This window comes from Halichoeres trimaculatus, unplaced genomic scaffold (genome assembly GCF_033239565.1).
Source record: "Halichoeres trimaculatus isolate MK-OKI-2021-1 unplaced genomic scaffold, fHalTri1.1 fHalTri1_scaffold_15, whole genome shotgun sequence".
In the NCBI taxonomy this organism is placed as follows: domain Eukaryota; kingdom Metazoa; phylum Chordata; class Actinopteri; order Labriformes; family Labridae; genus Halichoeres; species Halichoeres trimaculatus.
This window is the reverse complement of record NW_027437193.1, coordinates 5,268,503-5,285,643: the sequence shown is the minus strand read 5'-3', so window position 1 is coordinate 5,285,643 and position 17,141 is coordinate 5,268,503. Positions and strand designations below refer to the sequence as shown.

Below are 17,141 nucleotides of genomic sequence, written 5' to 3'. Positions count from 1 at the left end.
GTCACATGCTTGGTTTGTTGGACAGCTCTCCCTCAGTGTCTGTGCACACCATAATAAAGCTATGTGCTTTCTGTCTTGTACATTTAAGAAAAATTAAAAGCATTTGTTGGTTTATAAATCTTCATATTCACTTGTAGGCACTGTTTTTTCCTTCTGTAAAGACATTAAATGATGGATATTGCTATGCAAAATCACATTTTGAGCTGTCCCCTGTTCAATATTTTGTTGTATGGTGTGTCTGTAGCTAATTATTTCTACAGTATAAGGCTGTGAAGTCACACATTTTACATCGATTTGGTTCACGACTTTCCATCATTGGTAAACTTTTCTAGTTGTTTCGGCGCTCGTCTTCTAATCTCACCTTGGCCGTAGATTAAAAATCTGAATAGACACATTTCTAGTAGATCCTGAAAATCATATAAGAGAGGGTCTGTAATTCATTTAATTAGATGGAGAGGGGCGTTAAAATTTGAAACATATAAATTTAGTTTATGTTTTGTTAAATGCGTTCTTGCTGTGTTCAGAGCGTTAATATGCTACATAATGTTATATTACTTGAAAGCTTTACTCCTGCTGCCACAGCCTTTGCATCTTTAAACCTCTTATTTGGAGAATTAGGGTATTGACCAAATAGCTCTGAAGCAGGAACTTTATGTAAGCACATACAATATCCCCTAGTGTGCTGTTTCTGCTATTATTCCACCAAGAAAATATGAATAACACACATTTAAGCTCAATTTATATGTTGATTTGTCAAGATAAAAAGGACTGCAAGAGGTTGGGTGATAGGAAACTTTCAAGTGTTGGCTGTGACATGTTTGTCCTATATTTTCTCAGTTATAGGTGCAGCATTTCCTCTGCATGAAAGACATTGGCAATCTAGTTGTAATAAACAATGTTGTAGCCTTTCACATCTTGCTTGATGTAGTTCCTCCTTTTTTGTTTTGAGTGATCACAGCAGGCCAGTTTCTTCAGGGAAATCCCCGAAAACGGTCATCTCCCTGCCTTTCTCTTTCAGTTAAATGTTGACTAGTTCCTGTTGGAAGGTTTTCTCCCGGTGATTGTTGTGGTTTTTAGGAGGTCGTGTTTAAAATAGACCAACGTTCAGCTGGGTTGTAATATAACAGAAAGCGAGGAATGTTTGCCAAGAAAAGCAGAAGTCATCTGATTCGTTTTTCCACACACTTCAAACCTTTTCTCTGTATCATCTCCTCTTTAAGCTTTAAAACACATTTTGCCTGATTTGAAGTCGAACAGGTCTGTGAAAGCTCTGGTGCCGTTCATGACATGAAGTGCCTCCAGCCTCTCTGCGTTTGGCTCCATCAGCCGAGTATCTGCGTCTTCGAGAGGCCCTGCAAGCGTGCGTTTTGTGCATGTGTGTGTATCTTTGTGTGAAGAGGGTGGAGCCTACTGATTACACAACATGTGCTTGCCTTTGCCAGCAGCTGAATGCGTGTGCAGTGCAGTGTTTTTGTTTGGTACGATGGGTGCAGTATCTGTGTGTGTGTGTGTGTGTAACGGCCGATGCCTTTGATAATCCACCATGTGCGTTTTAAGACTGAGAATCGGAGAGCCTGTGACCTTCTAGCAGAAGGATACGGCGTGACAATGCAGAAAAGGGAGGAAGCGGGGTTGTAATAACACGGTGTTCCAGCCTCTTAAAAATTAATGAGCCTTTAAAAATTCTTTTTATGAATGAGCAGTAAGGGAGATAACAGCCAGTTCGCCTGATTGTTTAGCGGTGAAAAGATATTTCGGTTGTGGTTTGTATTCAACATGGCTGGGATGCTTCTGCTTTACTGATGCCGAAGAAGGCATTCATATCCTGTTTAACTTGGCTCTCACAGTGACCACACTGCCTGGGGGCCAAAGACCCTCCTCCTGCTAAAGAGGTTAATGAGTATTTCATTCATGATAGCATTTCAGACTCTTCTGAATGGATCGGCTGCGTCGCTCATGTGCAGGGAACTAAACACAGTTAGTCATCATGAGTTTGACCTTGATGTTGTTTAAGTAATGTGGTCTGATTCAGTCAATCATTAAAGGTGGAAGGATTTATGGTTTGAGTGGCCTAAACAATATGCATGTGTTTGTTTCAGTCTGAATTTAAGGCAGCACTTGCAGGCATTTCATGAAAGACAAGAAGATTGTGTTTAATGTAGTTTTTCTGGATCAAATCAATAACAAGAGGAGCCTTGTTTCAGTTACTATCCAGCTTTGAGGAACATTAGTTTGCTTGTTTATGCTTTGCACAACATGATATGTTTTTGATGATGTCATTTAAGTTCAGTTATTAGCCAACTATCCAGACCAGGGTTACAGAAACACAAGAAATTGCACATAATCTAAATTCACATCTAAGTAGAAGGGCCTTTGTATATTCTGAATGACGCTCATTATGTCTCTGAAATAATTAGTTATAGAGGGGAAATTTAGCTTTTTCATATTTTAAAACTTAATATTTTGTAAAAATGCAGGATTTACATTGCGATTCTTCGAAATTTACGATTTTTGTGATTTTTAGTTGCTTCTTCAACACCAGACCATGTGAAAAAGTTAAATGATTTTGATAATGTCTACAGACTATATCAGGAGCCATATTTTCCCATAAAATGCACGTCACGTGAGTCAGAGAGAAACATTTCACCCAAAGCTGTAACTTTTTCCCAATCCAGTTTATAACAAACAAAGACTGAAATGAAGAATTTGAATTTGAAAAAATAAAACACATTTTTTGACTAAGAATCCAGATTTTGATATTGATATATCGTATTTCAATTATTTTCTCCCATCCCTGATGTTGTAGAAATCTCTAAATCTATCTATAAACTAATTTAATTACTCAGTTATATGAAGTCATCACATAAGGATGTGCTAATTGCCTCGTGATCAAGGGGCAGCATCCGGTTTGGAAAAGTGAATCCTATACAGAAGTGCTAAAAGTTGCTATTCATCAAGAATCCGCTTGAGGCTGGCTGCAGAAAGACCGGAAGTCATGCACACAGACCACACACCCAGCCAAAAGAAATGATTTTTACGGCATTAAAAAGCATATTTACAGCCTGGTTAAAAAAAAAATACACTGTACAGTGAGTGATTTTTTTTCTAACTGTGGTTAAGAAGTTAGGATCGTTCGATTGTCCAACCAGAGACACAGCTCAGCTCATGTGACTGACAGGCACCCTGAAGCTCAGAGCCGGCGTCATATCCAATGTGGCTGCATCCATGGCTTCATTTCACAGTATCAGGAACAGAAAAGTGACGTTGTGGAGACCACTTCCATGTTTTATACTGTCTGTGCTCATGAAACACTGGAGGAGCGGATCTCAAACACCAAGGTCTGCCCCTGAAAAGCCACCTTACCAATCAGAGGGTAGGAGGTTTCCTTAAATAGACAGCTACACGTAAAATGCCTGTGGATAATAAAATACTAATGTGAGGAAAAAAGATTTCTTTTATCTGTAAATCATGTAACGATACTAGGGGGGGACCAGAGAGACAGTATAAAACCTGAAAATACACAACACTCCCTCTTTAAATGGACCTCACTGACTCCAATCGCTCATAACTCTGGCTGTAGAAATCCTAGTAAGGATGGCCTTTGGGTGACGAACCTCCTGTATTCCTTTGTATTAAAGGAACAGTATGCTATTTTATTAAAAGGTCTGGCTGTGCAGGTTGAAAACAGATGCTTTGACACTTCCCTTGTTGAAAGTTTTAAACTGAGGTTGGCTTTCCACAATCAGAGTGCACTGCATGTGTGAAGACAAACAGATTCATCACAGCGACACTGTGTATCAGTGTGATAGTTTCTAGCATGTGGTGAGTGTCATGAGTTATTTGATTTCTTCTTTGAAAGATACTACTGTAGAACACATTGAAAGAGACTTTTTTTTTAAACAAACTTTATCCCTATCTGTGGAAGTGAATTGATACCATACCATACCATACCAGCTTTATTTATAGAGCACTTTAAAAAACAACCACAGCTGCAGACAAAGTGCTGTACAGGTAGATCAAAATGAAATGATAAAAACAGACAGTAAAAGAAAAACATTGTAAAAACAATAAAAGCAAATTTAAAAAAAAGCAAGTAAAAGGGTATAAAAGAAAATAAAATGGAATAAGACCAGGCAAAGAAACTAAGTCTCGCTGGAGTTAAAGCCAAAGAATAAAAATGGTAAAAATTAATGTACAAAAGCTTATACAAGGGTCCAAGAGGGAAACCAGAATCACTTGAGTTAAAATATGATAGAAATTTAAGGATGAGCAGTTTTATTCTTGGATATGTAACCACCAAAGCATCTTTTTTTCAGTATGTCCAGCTCCTTAGACCTGTTTCTATCAGAGAAGACTTCATGCTGCGATGGGACGTGTGATCAGTCATTTCAGGATCATTTCAGGGGTAGAGCTTCCAAAACTTGAGAAACGGTTAAGAGTAAAGTTGAGTTTGTTACATTACAAAGACAACACTGAGCACCAACATCTTTAATATGTATCTATCTGTCAGATACAGAGATGGTTTGGTGGTGGATACTCAGCTCAGGGATGTGACTCGGCTAAAAAGCTACATCATCATAAAGGTTCTTTCTAGAAGTGCACTGATACCGATCCATGGTGCCGATTCAGGTTACAAGCTCTACGCCAGTTTTTTTACCAGCACTTTTGGCTACTTGATTTGAAATGTGACCTCTGACAGACTTCCTTTGTTTTTGCTGCTTAACCAGTCTACAGAGTATAAAATTTTGAAATTGAAAAGATTTTTGTACATTTTGTAGCTTTGTTTTGCTGGCAAACATTTCAATATTTTATAGTTTTGATTAGATATTAACTTAAGTGATTCCAGATACTCAATTTTTGCCTTTAACCCCAAACATTACCAGTCTTATCCCACAGTAGAGCATGCAGGTTATTGTTTAACACGGGTATCAGATCAGTATCAGTTGATACCCAAAGCCTAGGTATCAATATTGGAACCAGAAAAGTTGGATCAGTGCATCCCTGAAAGGTTTGTTCACAGTTAAAAATACTGTGAGTCTTTTTCCTCTGCACTTTCTTAAAAGCCAGGTCTGAAATGAAACCTCTGTGGATGTTGTGACTGCGTTTGTTTTGATCAGACTTTCTGCGCTCTGCCGTCTTTGTATTCCTCGTGGGCTGGACGACATTGTTGTGTCAACCTTTCACACGTTGGCCTTGCTGAGGCTGACTCCACTGACTCCGGCGCTGCAAAGCTGTGGTTTTGGCACAGCGTGAGCAGCCATGTGTTTCCAGCCTGCGATGGGATCCACATCTCATCAGGTCTAATAAGACGTGGCAGGTGTAGATGAAGTCACACCTTCAACGTGGTAATGAAAACTGACAGCGTTTCCCTGGAATTATTATTTCTTTAACTGTTGACGTTCGTGTTAGGGTTCTTTGAGGTTGTGACACCTTGTTAGTGTTGTTTCATATTCATGTCGGTGGCGTCTTTGTTGCTCATGGCTTTAAACTCTGCTGAAAGGAAAGGGGGAGGGGTTATGTTATTCAGGACAAAGATGACAAAGCAGTTTTATTTATTCACTTCTGCATTTCTAGGGTAAAACATCCAAATATCAAACACACTTCAGAGTAATCAGCAAGCATTTTACCTTTGAGTTTCAGCTGCTTGTGATGTGATTTCCATAAAAGTTGAGCAGCAACAGATCCCCAGTGTTTGGCTCAATCATGTGAGCTGGATGCTGTGTTGGAAAAAAAGAAAGAGACCCACGCCTTGCTCCTAACCTTTGCTCTAATCCCTCCTCCACCCCTCCATCCTCCCCTTTTTAACCCATAATCAGCAGTAAAGGCTTCATTGTTCTTGTCCGTTTCTTGGGCATCTGATCATTAACCTACATTCAGAGCGGTGGCGGTAGGCTTCTTAAGGCTCTCAGACTCTCTCGGCCAATTTGATGGGCGTGTTTCAGTGGGCTGAGCCTTTTTCTCCTGCCAGATAAGTTAACCCTATTTACGCCATTCTCCTACAGACGTTTGGCTATTTTATGAGGCTTTGATCGGTGTGTGATCCTCTGCCTTGTAAATTTAGCCCTGTTTTGACGAAAGCTTTTAAGTGATGGATGAGACTGAAACAGCTTAATACTCTCTCTTACATAAGAATACACATTAAGGACAAATAAAGTACATTATGTCTGGATCTTACGACAGATTAATGCTTGGATTATTCTGAATTAAGCCAGAAAATTTGGTCCTCAGGAAGTATTTTTGTCCAACTCTTTGGATATATTAAAATAAATATGCTTAATTTACTCTGGACTGAGCAGAAGATGAAGCATTTGGTTTGCTAATCTGAAAGTAGTTTTTCATCAAAACAGCTTTGGACAGTTTGACCAGATGGTTTGATTTTCACATCCAAATGAAAATTTAACAGCTTTTGTGAAATGTTGGCTCCAGTTCACTTTGTGGTCATTACATTTTTGACAATTTTTCAGGTCTTCACATTTTTCATAGTCTCTGAAAGTGTTGTTCCAGGTTCTCAGGCTCGACACTTTTCATGATTTTAAGGCCTCAGCTTTGAAGTCATCAATTTGTGAGCATTTTTCAGGACACACCATTTTTTTATGTATGGTTTATATTTGTTTTTCTGGGCTAGTTTTTGGTGTCATCAAATTTGTCCTTTAGATTTTGACTTTTCAAGATGTTTGGGGTTGTCATTTTCTTTTAGATTTAGTTTTTTCAGGTTTGCTTACTTAACTTTGTGGTTATCACTTTTGTATATTACTATTTAGGTTGTCAAATTTTTCGGAACTTTCACTTCATGTGTTCAATTTTTTCCTGTTTTTGAACTCTAGCTTTGCGGTCATAACTATTTCAAGCATCTTTGGGGTAATCACTTTCTGCCAGGGTCACAACTCTAACATTTTTCAGGATTTTTCATAAAGCCTATTTAAAGTGTGCTCAGCTGATCTTTTTTCTTTGTGAATTTTAGCCTCAGATTTGGACTTTTCTCTTCTTCAGTTTTTGTAAGTTCCCGAAATTTTTTCTGGATTTTTCATGTTGTAGATTTTATTGCATTTCACTTTTTCATAATTTTGTGCGTTAACTGTGGTCATCAAAATGTTGAGCATTATTATCAATTTTTTCTCATCCTCGAATTTTCCTGAGAAAAAAATTGAGGTGGACTGACTTACGTTTTTCATAGTTTTTGGCCTCCACTTGCTGCCATCAAACTTTCCCAAATTTTTTTCTTCAGGTCCGCGGAAGGGTACTGAGTAGGGGTGTAACGGTACACAAAAATCACGGTTCAGTATGTACCTTGGTTTTATGGTCACGGTTCGGTACATTTTCGGTGCAGTATGGAAAAATGCGAAACTATTTGCTTGTTTAGCATGTTTATTAAACCAAAAACTTGCCATTATACAGCGAGGGGGTGGGCTCTTCAAGCTCTGGTTGGTCGTTAGCAGCAGCCATGATGCACAATTCAGACACAAGCTCCTGTGGCTACGGAAGCTCTTTGATACTCATCTTCTGATTGGCTCACCGTGAGACGTCACGTCCACATGATATGCACATGATCACAAAGCACGAATCACAGACCACTTTCCTCATGAATATTAAAAATGCCTTCCCTTGCCTGAAGCTTTTTTTAACCAAACTGCTTTTAAACATTTAAACACTTATAGTTTAAATAAATATTAATTTCAGTAATTCCATATGTGCTTATTTTTGTCTTTTACTCAAAACATTACCAGTCTTATCCCACAGTAGAGTTTGCAGGTTATTAATCTGAACCAGAAACGCTGGATCGGTGCATTCCATAAGTACCACATAAACACACACATAAGTAACGATAAATTGGTACCGTTGAGTACTGATACTGATCGTCAGGTACCAGTCATCGTTCCAAATCTGAAAGTAAGGTCATCAAATTTTTTACAATTCTCATTGTCCTCTAATTTTCCAAAGAAATAAATTCAGGTTGACAGACTCAAGTATTTTCATAGTTTTTGGCCTCAGCTTGCTGTCATCAAACTTTTCCAAATACTTGCTTCAGATCTTCATTTTTTCATGTTTTTAGGCCCCAGCTTTGCAGACATCATCTTTTCATGAATTTTTAGGCTGTCACTTTTTATGTCCCTAAATTTTTCAATTTTTTCCCCACAGCTCGAGGCTCTTTATTAAATTTACTTTTTTATGTGTGTGTCAGTTCTGCGGTCATCAAATTTCCCCTTGTCCATGGGTTTACTCGTTCGTGCTTGCGCTGATAGTCCAGGCTTTCCCCCTGTTGGTAAATCCCAGACTCTTCCCAGGAACATGGCCTACTAGTTTACGCAATACCCTGAAACACTACTGGTACGAAGGCCAGACGCTCTGGTCAGGGAGGCATGTTTTGTCTGTCTGGGGCTGGAGTAGTTCGAGGTGAACAGACGCCTTGAGGCATCCTGTGTCACTTTCTGTTTGTCCACGTTCAAATACGCCTTCAGTGGAGACGACCCACAGACAGAAGGGGGGAACTGTGCACCAAATTTAATGCTTTTGACTTTGGCAGGCAGTTTATGCAGAGAGGATAAGAAGAAATGGTGTTTATGATACTCCTATCAGGATTAAAAAAGGGTGTTGTGCAGGTTTGTGGTTTAGTTCAGCTTCATGCTGTGAGAAACAACTGTCCTGGATATCACCAATTGCTGATTTTTTTTTTAGAGTGCTCTTTAAATCTGATTATTTTATTGAGCTGAAGAAAACAGATGCATAAAGATGTCCAGGATTAGCTCAAGCAGCTTTAAATGTTGTGTTGTCAATGAGCGATTTAATGAAGATTATATTTTCATTTTGTTTGTGCAACAGGAAAATACTCAACTGATCATTTTACAGCATCTGACAGTTTAAGAGTTGATGTTATATTTCAGGTTTTCAAGTTTTTGGTTAAAACAAGCTCTTATTCTGTCAGTTTGTGTGATCATGTTAAAGATGGCTGGCTCTTTGCAGGGTATTGTTGCCTCTTCTGTAGTCACAGTAATCGGGCCTTTGCGCCTGGCTTTGTCCTGCTACTCATTAGGGAGTCAGAGGAGGAGGAGGAGACGAAGGCTGGGAGTGGATGTGCAGCTGAGAGAGACCTCCCCCATCATTTAGTCTGATAGCATACAGAACGACGACCACGTGACCGGCTGTTTACTGTCGCAGCAGGCGTAGTGCGTCACAAGATTGGCCCCCTTTTTGTGTGAAAATCTGACTCCAGCTCTGTAGCAGGGTTTGAATATTCTCACTTCTAATCCTTCATTTTTCATGTGCTCTATGTTTAGCACCCAGCGCGCATATAGATCTCTTTCACCAAACGTTTCCTTTATGTGTTTAGACGTAAGTGCAGCCACATGGGAGAGCAGGGGAAAATCACATGCATTTTCCACATGGTGTGTGTGTGAGAGCTCCCAGCAGGCTTTACTCTAGAAGATGTAGCGGAGTAATGTTGCTGCTGTCGTCGCTGGTAGTCGTGGTGGTGGTGGTGGTGGCGTACTCTGCGATCTGTGTGTCAGGCTCAGTGCTATTCTTAGCTCTCTTCCCTCCCTGTCCCATCCTGCAGTCGGTGGATCAAGTTACCGTGCTGTGTGCGTTCTTCATCCCCCCTTCACCACCATCGCCAGCGTACTTTTCACCAACCCCCCCACCCCCCCAGTCTCCACATCAAACCCCCTTCCTCCCCAGGAGCTTCTCAAACCCCCAAACTGCTCCACGCACGCAAGGACACGCATTAAAGCAGCCGCTCTGCTGTCAGGGCCAACATGCTCCAGCACTACAGGGAAATGGTTGTTATTGTCAGGAACCAGCGGAGTAAAGTGCAGAAGCACCAGGTTATAAATAAATACAGAGACATCTGCTTCTCACAAGGACCATCGCTGCAGCCAGCACACTTAACTCGCATGGTTCATTCGGCTGAATTTAAAAAATTCAGACTCGTATCTTTCATTACGAGTAGATTTGAATGTCCAGCATACAGGAGGATCATTCAGTAATATAAAACAGGGATAAATGATATTATAGGCAGGGCTTTGGAAAATATTTTAGTTGCAATTGTGATTTAGCCTGTGTTTTTGGGAGGCATTTATCTTCTGAACACAAGCAATAAATCCTTTTATACTCTGACCAACACGACAAAGATTGCTGTCAACATATGAACATTTCCTCCTTATAAGTCAGGTCTGCTTCTTATGATGATATGAGTAAGAGTAGCAACCCATACAAACAACCAATTGGTGCCGTTTCCTTTATTTTGGAGGATCGGTGATCAGCCCATCCTTACAAATAAAACCAATCTTGTATACCTCCAGAGAGGTCTGACAACCAGCTATTGTTGCTTTTTGCTCTAAGGATTAAAACTTGGGAAACTTTATTGGTTGTTTATGTTAAAACATAAATATTTTATTGTTTCACAGGTATTGTTCAATGATTTTCAATAAAATAAGATTGGAACATTGAAGATATCCTCCTGACTACCAGTAGTTCAAATTTGTCCCCTGTGGAGGACATTTTTAAACCTAAACATCTTCCACTTACTTCACACTACTGAATAAACTCCTCATGACATCTACAGAGGACATTAAGGGCTTTTCAATGATACCAAATGTGAAGGGGTGGGGCTTTGGTACCTTTCTCTTTTTCATTGAGGAAAATGGCATCCATCAGTGGAAGTGCAATTTATGGGAAGAGGAAAAGTAAGTGTATAAAACTTTTTAGTAAGCAAATATTGGCTTGAAATTTTGGTGGCATATTTTATATGGGAATCTTAACAACACATTTGAACATTGTTTAAATATTTTTTACTGTATTTTAGCATTGTAATATGCATTGTAATATACATAATATCTGAAATATAAAAAACTTTTTTTTCCAAAAAAAATGTGTTCAGTATTCTTATAACCTCACAAAGATTGGGGAATCTTAAAATCTTTGTGATTGGACAATATTTTTTTTCCTCTTAGTCAGGAGGATATAGGCAGTCAGTTACAAGAAATAAAAATCAGTATTGGCCCAATTCGGTATCAGCAGGTTAGGCTTTTTAAAGAACGGTGATCGGCCAGAAAATTGTGATAGGTGCGCCCCTACTTTTCTTTATGTTAATTGATTAGAAAAATTCAATTAATTTTTCAGCCCTTGTTATTGGTATCGGAGGATATTGGCTTAAAAGTGAAATATCAGATATCAGCAAACACACCAAATTCTGCCAATATAATTCACTGATAAAATAACGGGCTGAAGCTGCAGATATTTTTTGCACTTTTTGTGATTTTGTTTGCACAACTCAGACTGGATATTTAAGAAATGAGTATTACATAAAAAATGTGGCAAGAGTATGCATCATAATACAATATGCCAGAAGTGAGTTGATGATCTCTGCAGTTATGTGCAAGGAAAAACTGTTGGTATCAACAAAACGAGTTGTTGAATATCAGCGTATTGGATGTCGGTAAAAAAAACCAATATCATGCATCCCTAATAAGAAAGGATTTATTTTTATTTTGCTCTACCCTATCCCTTGATGTTAAAATATGAAATTCTTGCAACTGTTTTAATTGGAGGGTTTTCTCAGAGTTAAGGAAATAAAAGAAGAATCATTCTCACTACAAATTCATTTCTGGCTAAGAGTGAATCAGTCTGTTGAAATATTCTACATTCTGTTAGCAGATAAGTTTCTAATAAACATTTATTTGAAGCTAATGCTCATTTTTCACGAGTGTTGTTACCCGGCTTTTAAATTCACATCTTTCTTTCCCCTCCAGTGTCAGACTCATTTCAGATTTCGTCTCTTCAAACCCAAACAGCCATGATTGAGACTTCAAACAGCTAAAGGTTAGTGGCAGAGCTCGCAGGGGCTCCTGCAGCCGTGAGCCGCTCGTGAAACACGGTGGCTGCCAAACTGGCGAGCGCTCAAATACCTCTGTAATTATAGTCACACCCTCTTCGCCTCGTTTCTGGGCTGGTTGCGAGTACCGTCAGCGTTTGTTTTCTGGTCTGGTCCCGGGCTGTCCATACCGCTTTAATACCCCCCGATACACGAGCCCCTTCAGTCCAACGTGCTCTCTGTGGGCTGCTCAATTCTCCCTTTCAGCCGCCTGAATGACGGTGCTGCTGCACACGAGCTAACTGCTGACTAATGATGGACCTCTCGCTGGCCTCGGCTGAGCAGCAGGGCTACGTGTTGGGAAAATGATACCTGTCAACACCGTGCTATTACCCAGGATCAGCAAGGAATGTAAAAGCATCTGACGGAATAGAGACAGAGAGTTTATTTGATAATCTAGACCTGAAAATAAAATCCTGGAGTCTTTTTGGGGAATATAAAATCTTCCTTCCTCTCTACTTCTGAAGTAAAGTTTTCATCATTCTGACATTTCACTTTTAAGGCTTCATTAATGATCATGTAGAAAACTAACATATGCTCTCTAAAAATGTAATACCCTTATATTTTCTTTATTAGACTTCACAATAATTGCCATAATCTTGCATTCAAGTTAAAATTACACCTCGACTTCACACTAATTGGAAAATGTAACCACATGACAGGTTGTAACAGCACTTTTCTGTTTGGCTTAATGTGTGGTATCATTGTGAACGTGTTCACTCCTTTAAGTTGCTGCTTAAACCTGTAAGACTTGCGGCTTTCACATAAATCCTTAATAAACCACATAATCGTCCATGTCAGAAGAAGCTGTGTATGAAGTGTTAGAACATGCTCGTTATCTTAATGATAGTTAATAACCCAGAGTCAGATCTGATATGATGCCTTCAGCTACAGCTGGCCCAGGTTTCTAATTTTGTTTCACACTAAGGCATGGGTTGGTTGTTGACGTTGCTGTGTAGGCTTTAAACTGTCTTCCTGTTGCCCTTGTAGTATCTTAACGTGATAAACAGCTAAAAAATTAAATGTTTATTATTTTCTCCTTAGTGTTTATAGACCCATTTCCTCTAAGTTGTTCAGTTCGGTTCGTCTTGGTGCATTTTTCCCTGTTTCGTACCATCTCACTTTATGGTACCCTTCTGATGGGATGCAGTCCATTGAGTGGTTGAAAGAATCATCACTTCCTGTGCAACAGCGACTGCTGTGTTTCAAATCTTGGTTGCGCTTTGTAACAAAGACCCACATGCCAATCGCAAACAATTGATCGTTGCTCTTTTACTGTGTCACATTTTTTTCTTCTTCATCGGATTTATTAGCGAACACTGTGTCACGCTCATAGACTGTATACAGAGTGGACAGTGAGGCCTCGCCATTTACCATTGTACGGTTGTGAAGCCAAAATCCCCCCGTCACAGTCGCCACCATTGGCAGCAGTTGTGCAGCCAGAGTCTGCGCAATGGAGCCAGGTGACGAAATAATATATATATTTTTTCTTTCGAGTATCTTATCACTTCCTGAGTCTACCTCCCGACATATTTTACAGTCCCCGCAAAAAAAACACAAGAACAGCAGCTGTCAGACATTGTTAAACTCAACATAAAACCTTGTTTTTAACCTCTTAAAACTAATGAAAATGAAACTCTTCAGGAAAAATAGAACCTGAATACAAGGCAGCCAAATGATATCTTCAAATCACCACAATCGTGGTGGACGTGCAAAACATTTCTACGAGGTGTATTAATTTTTTAAAGTTTGACCACAGCCCATCTGGAATGACTGGAGAGATAGAGTTTTTTTTACCCATACTGCAGCCAGCCACCAGGGGCAGCAGTTTTTGTGGCAACGTCCATTTTTTTTTACAGTCTATGGTCATGCTACTATAGTGTCAAGCTATCAAGTAGCTGAGTCACCTGGCTTATAGGCCTCCTAGGGCATGGTTGGCTGTAGAAACACAAACAGGATCAAGTTTTACCCATCCAACCCATGCCAAACTGTACTGATCCATACTGGACCACTTGGTGGAAACAGGGCTTTAGCAGACCCGTATTTCACCCACTGCCTGAAGCACTTCAGTTTTTTTCAGTTATGTATTTTTTGGGCTTTTTGTGTCTTGAATTTGAGGGGATAGGACACTGGAAAGGGTAGGAAACGGGGTGAGAGTGGGGAATGACATGCAGGAAACAGGCCAGAGCCTGGATTCAAACCCAGGCCACCCGCTCGAGGGTAAACCTCATGGGGCGCGACCTAGACCGCAAGGCCATCTGTGCCCCTGAAAGACTTCACTTCAGCAGCCGCCTCAAACCCCCTCCCCTCTGTTTGGTCAGCCCCTTGGAGGCCTGTTGGGACAGACTTATGGCAAGGCCTTGATGTTTGAGGCCCTCAAACGTGTCACAAACCAGTGAAGGAAATCCTTATGTAATGACCTCATCATTTCAGCAGAACTTGTGACGATCTTGTGATGTTAAAACAGAGCATTGTGATCAGTTTACAGATAGATCTGGGATTTCTACAACATCTGAACATGTAGAGGTTTGAAAATCTGCACGTTAAGTCTGAACTTAGTTACTTTTTATACATGATTAAAGCGTGGAAAAGGATCATACCCATCTTTAAAGATTTGGTAGTTCTGTCTTTCTGAGCTGTTGGCTGAGGTTTAGTGTTGTGTTGCTCAGGCTCACAGGATTACTGCTCTGCTGTCCCCGCTGTCCCTGCTGTAGCCACAGTGACCTGGTTGTCAGGATGGCTGCCTGTGTTGATGTAAACATAGTTTGTAGATGTCCAAAGAAATTCAATATTTTAAAACTGAAACTGCTTTTTGTGAATTGAAATTGAATTCTGTGTTTTTTCAAATTCAAGTAAAAAAAAAATTCAATTAAAAAAATAAATTCATTTTCAAAACATTAATTTTCAGTTACACTTCATGCTTTTCAAATTCAATATTTTAATTCAATTTCAATTTCTGATGGCACAAATATAACCTCATATATTTGCTTCTTGATGTTGAAATGTTGCCTCTTTACTTTCTTTTTTTGCTGCATTACCAGTTAATCAGGTATAAAAGTCTACATTTGAAAAGAACTTGTGTACATTCTGAAGAATTGTTTTGGTCGTAAACATTTAAATATTTCACAGTTTAAATAAAAATTAACTTCAGTAATTCCAAATACTAATTTTTTTGCCTTTTACCCAAAACATTACCAATCTTATCCCACAATAGGGTATGCAGGTTATTATGTAACACTGGTTTCGGTATCAGAACCAGAAAGGTTGGATTGGTGCATCCTTAAAAGGTACCCATCCCTATTTTGGACTGCTGTCTTTATGCTTTTTGGCCTTTTTTATGTTGGACTTTGAATGCTTGGTTTTGTTTCCATTCAGGCAAATGGGAAATTAGTTGCTTCCTGTGACCTTGAACCAGATGAATATGAGATTTATTTTTACATATTTTTATCACAAATAGTTAAAAAAAAATAGTTACCGCTACAATAACAACACCTTGATGCTTGCACACCCAGACCATTCTTCTTGTTTTCAGATTTTAAAACAATCTTAGGCACCATATTAAACCAGATGCTCTACCATTTTTGTGTAAAGGATGAAATTTTTCATCACAGGACGTGCCGACTTGATTCTGGTTTTGAATATTTACCTGATACAGACTCAGAAAGGTGGATCAGATGGCGGCTGCAAAGGACTCATTTATTCATTTCCAGTAAGAAAAGCCTGAAGTTGCCAAAACATCATTGTCTGTCTCTTGTGGACTCAAAATCACCTGATACCAAAGCCAAGGTATTGGGCCTTAAAACTTGGATCAGTGCATCTTAAGTTTCTTTTACTTTTTTATTGAAGAGCTTTGTTTTGATGCTGAAGTGGCCGATGGTTTCCAGTCATGCCTCAACATACCTGACTAGTTTAAACTACAGGAAAGTAATGCACCTAGCTCTCTGCTTTTTCCTTTTATCCATCTTTAATGTTAAGAAGCTGTTACCAGCGGTGGAGAAAAAAAATCCCCATACAGGTTTCACTCTACATGCATGTTGTTGAACAGCAGGGGGTTAGCATATGGTATAGAAATGAATCTGTATGTTGAAAGACTCACTTTGCTTGTAATGACTGCATGTTGTGAAACGGGGCTGCCCCATTCATTCTGAAGCTGCTTTACCAGTTATTGCTTCCTTATATAGAGTTCAGTGCGCACTGAGCCAGGAGCAGCTATTTCTGTCAAACTGAATGCCATGCCTTTTGTGAGGGTGTGTTTTATGAAAGAAACAGGGAAAGTTTGGTAAAAGTACAACAACAACACGGTCTTGTGACTGAGAGCGGTGATCTTCATGTGACAAGATAACTGACACATGCCATTTCTGCTTTCTGAGTACGTGCATCTGCGCGTTGAACTTTCTCCATGCGGCGTAGGCGCCCTTGATGCCCCCTGTGACGCTGCTGCATGTGCTACTACGCTGACATAAACCACATCACAGAGGAGATGGTTAGACTGATGAGTAGGCTGAGTGACAACATGCAGGGGATGTTTTTAACCTGGAGCTCTGAAGAGTCCCTAAAGCTGTGATTCATGCTGCCCTTTGTAGTTTTTAGCCTGCATTCTTTCCTTGAGGTCAATTTTAAAGTGGAATGGAAATTTCAATAAAAGCACCGCTCACTGATGAAGTAAACGTGCATCCTGAAACACAGCTGAGTTACACTTCCTGCCGTGTTTCGTGAAACTTGCTGCAGATGTTTGCTGAGACAGCTGTGCTTATCTCTGAAATTCAACCTCCTTTTAAATGAGTCACTAAAGAAACACCAGATCAGTCTCCCACACTGATGATGACGTGTCAGTGTAGAAATCCTTCTCACCCCGTAGGCCTGTCAGGATAATCAATAAATCTATTAACCGAATGATAAATAAAAACGTCCTCTGTAAGTTTGCCAGCCTCGATAAACTGACACGTGCATGCATGTTTGTTTTCCTCCTCTCTTTCAACCAAAGAGGCTGAATGAGAAGATGGCTCACTACGTCTATCTTTCCTAACGTCGGGGTGCATAGGTTCTATAGCGGATTTAGTGGATTTTTAGCGGAGTGAGCATCTGTCAAAAATGCGATCTTTGGGGTGAAGACGGGGCTGCTCGCGTGTACACACGGAGAGAGCTGAAGCGAGCGTCCTGAGGGGTAAGGAGGAAACACGCTAATATGAGTGATGGCACGAAAGATACGGTTCTTAAGCCGCCTGCCACAGTCCCAGTGTGGGAATATTTTGTTTTTTATCAGAATGAACAAAGT

The 17,141-nt window shown here is 39.8% G+C and overlaps 1 protein-coding gene across 1 annotated transcript in view; it reads left to right on the top strand.

Moving 5' to 3' along the window:
* ankrd12 (ankyrin repeat domain 12) overlaps window positions 1-17,141 on the top strand; it is a 50,775-nt gene that overhangs the window by 7,218 nt on the left and 26,416 nt on the right. The window lies entirely within an intron of this gene.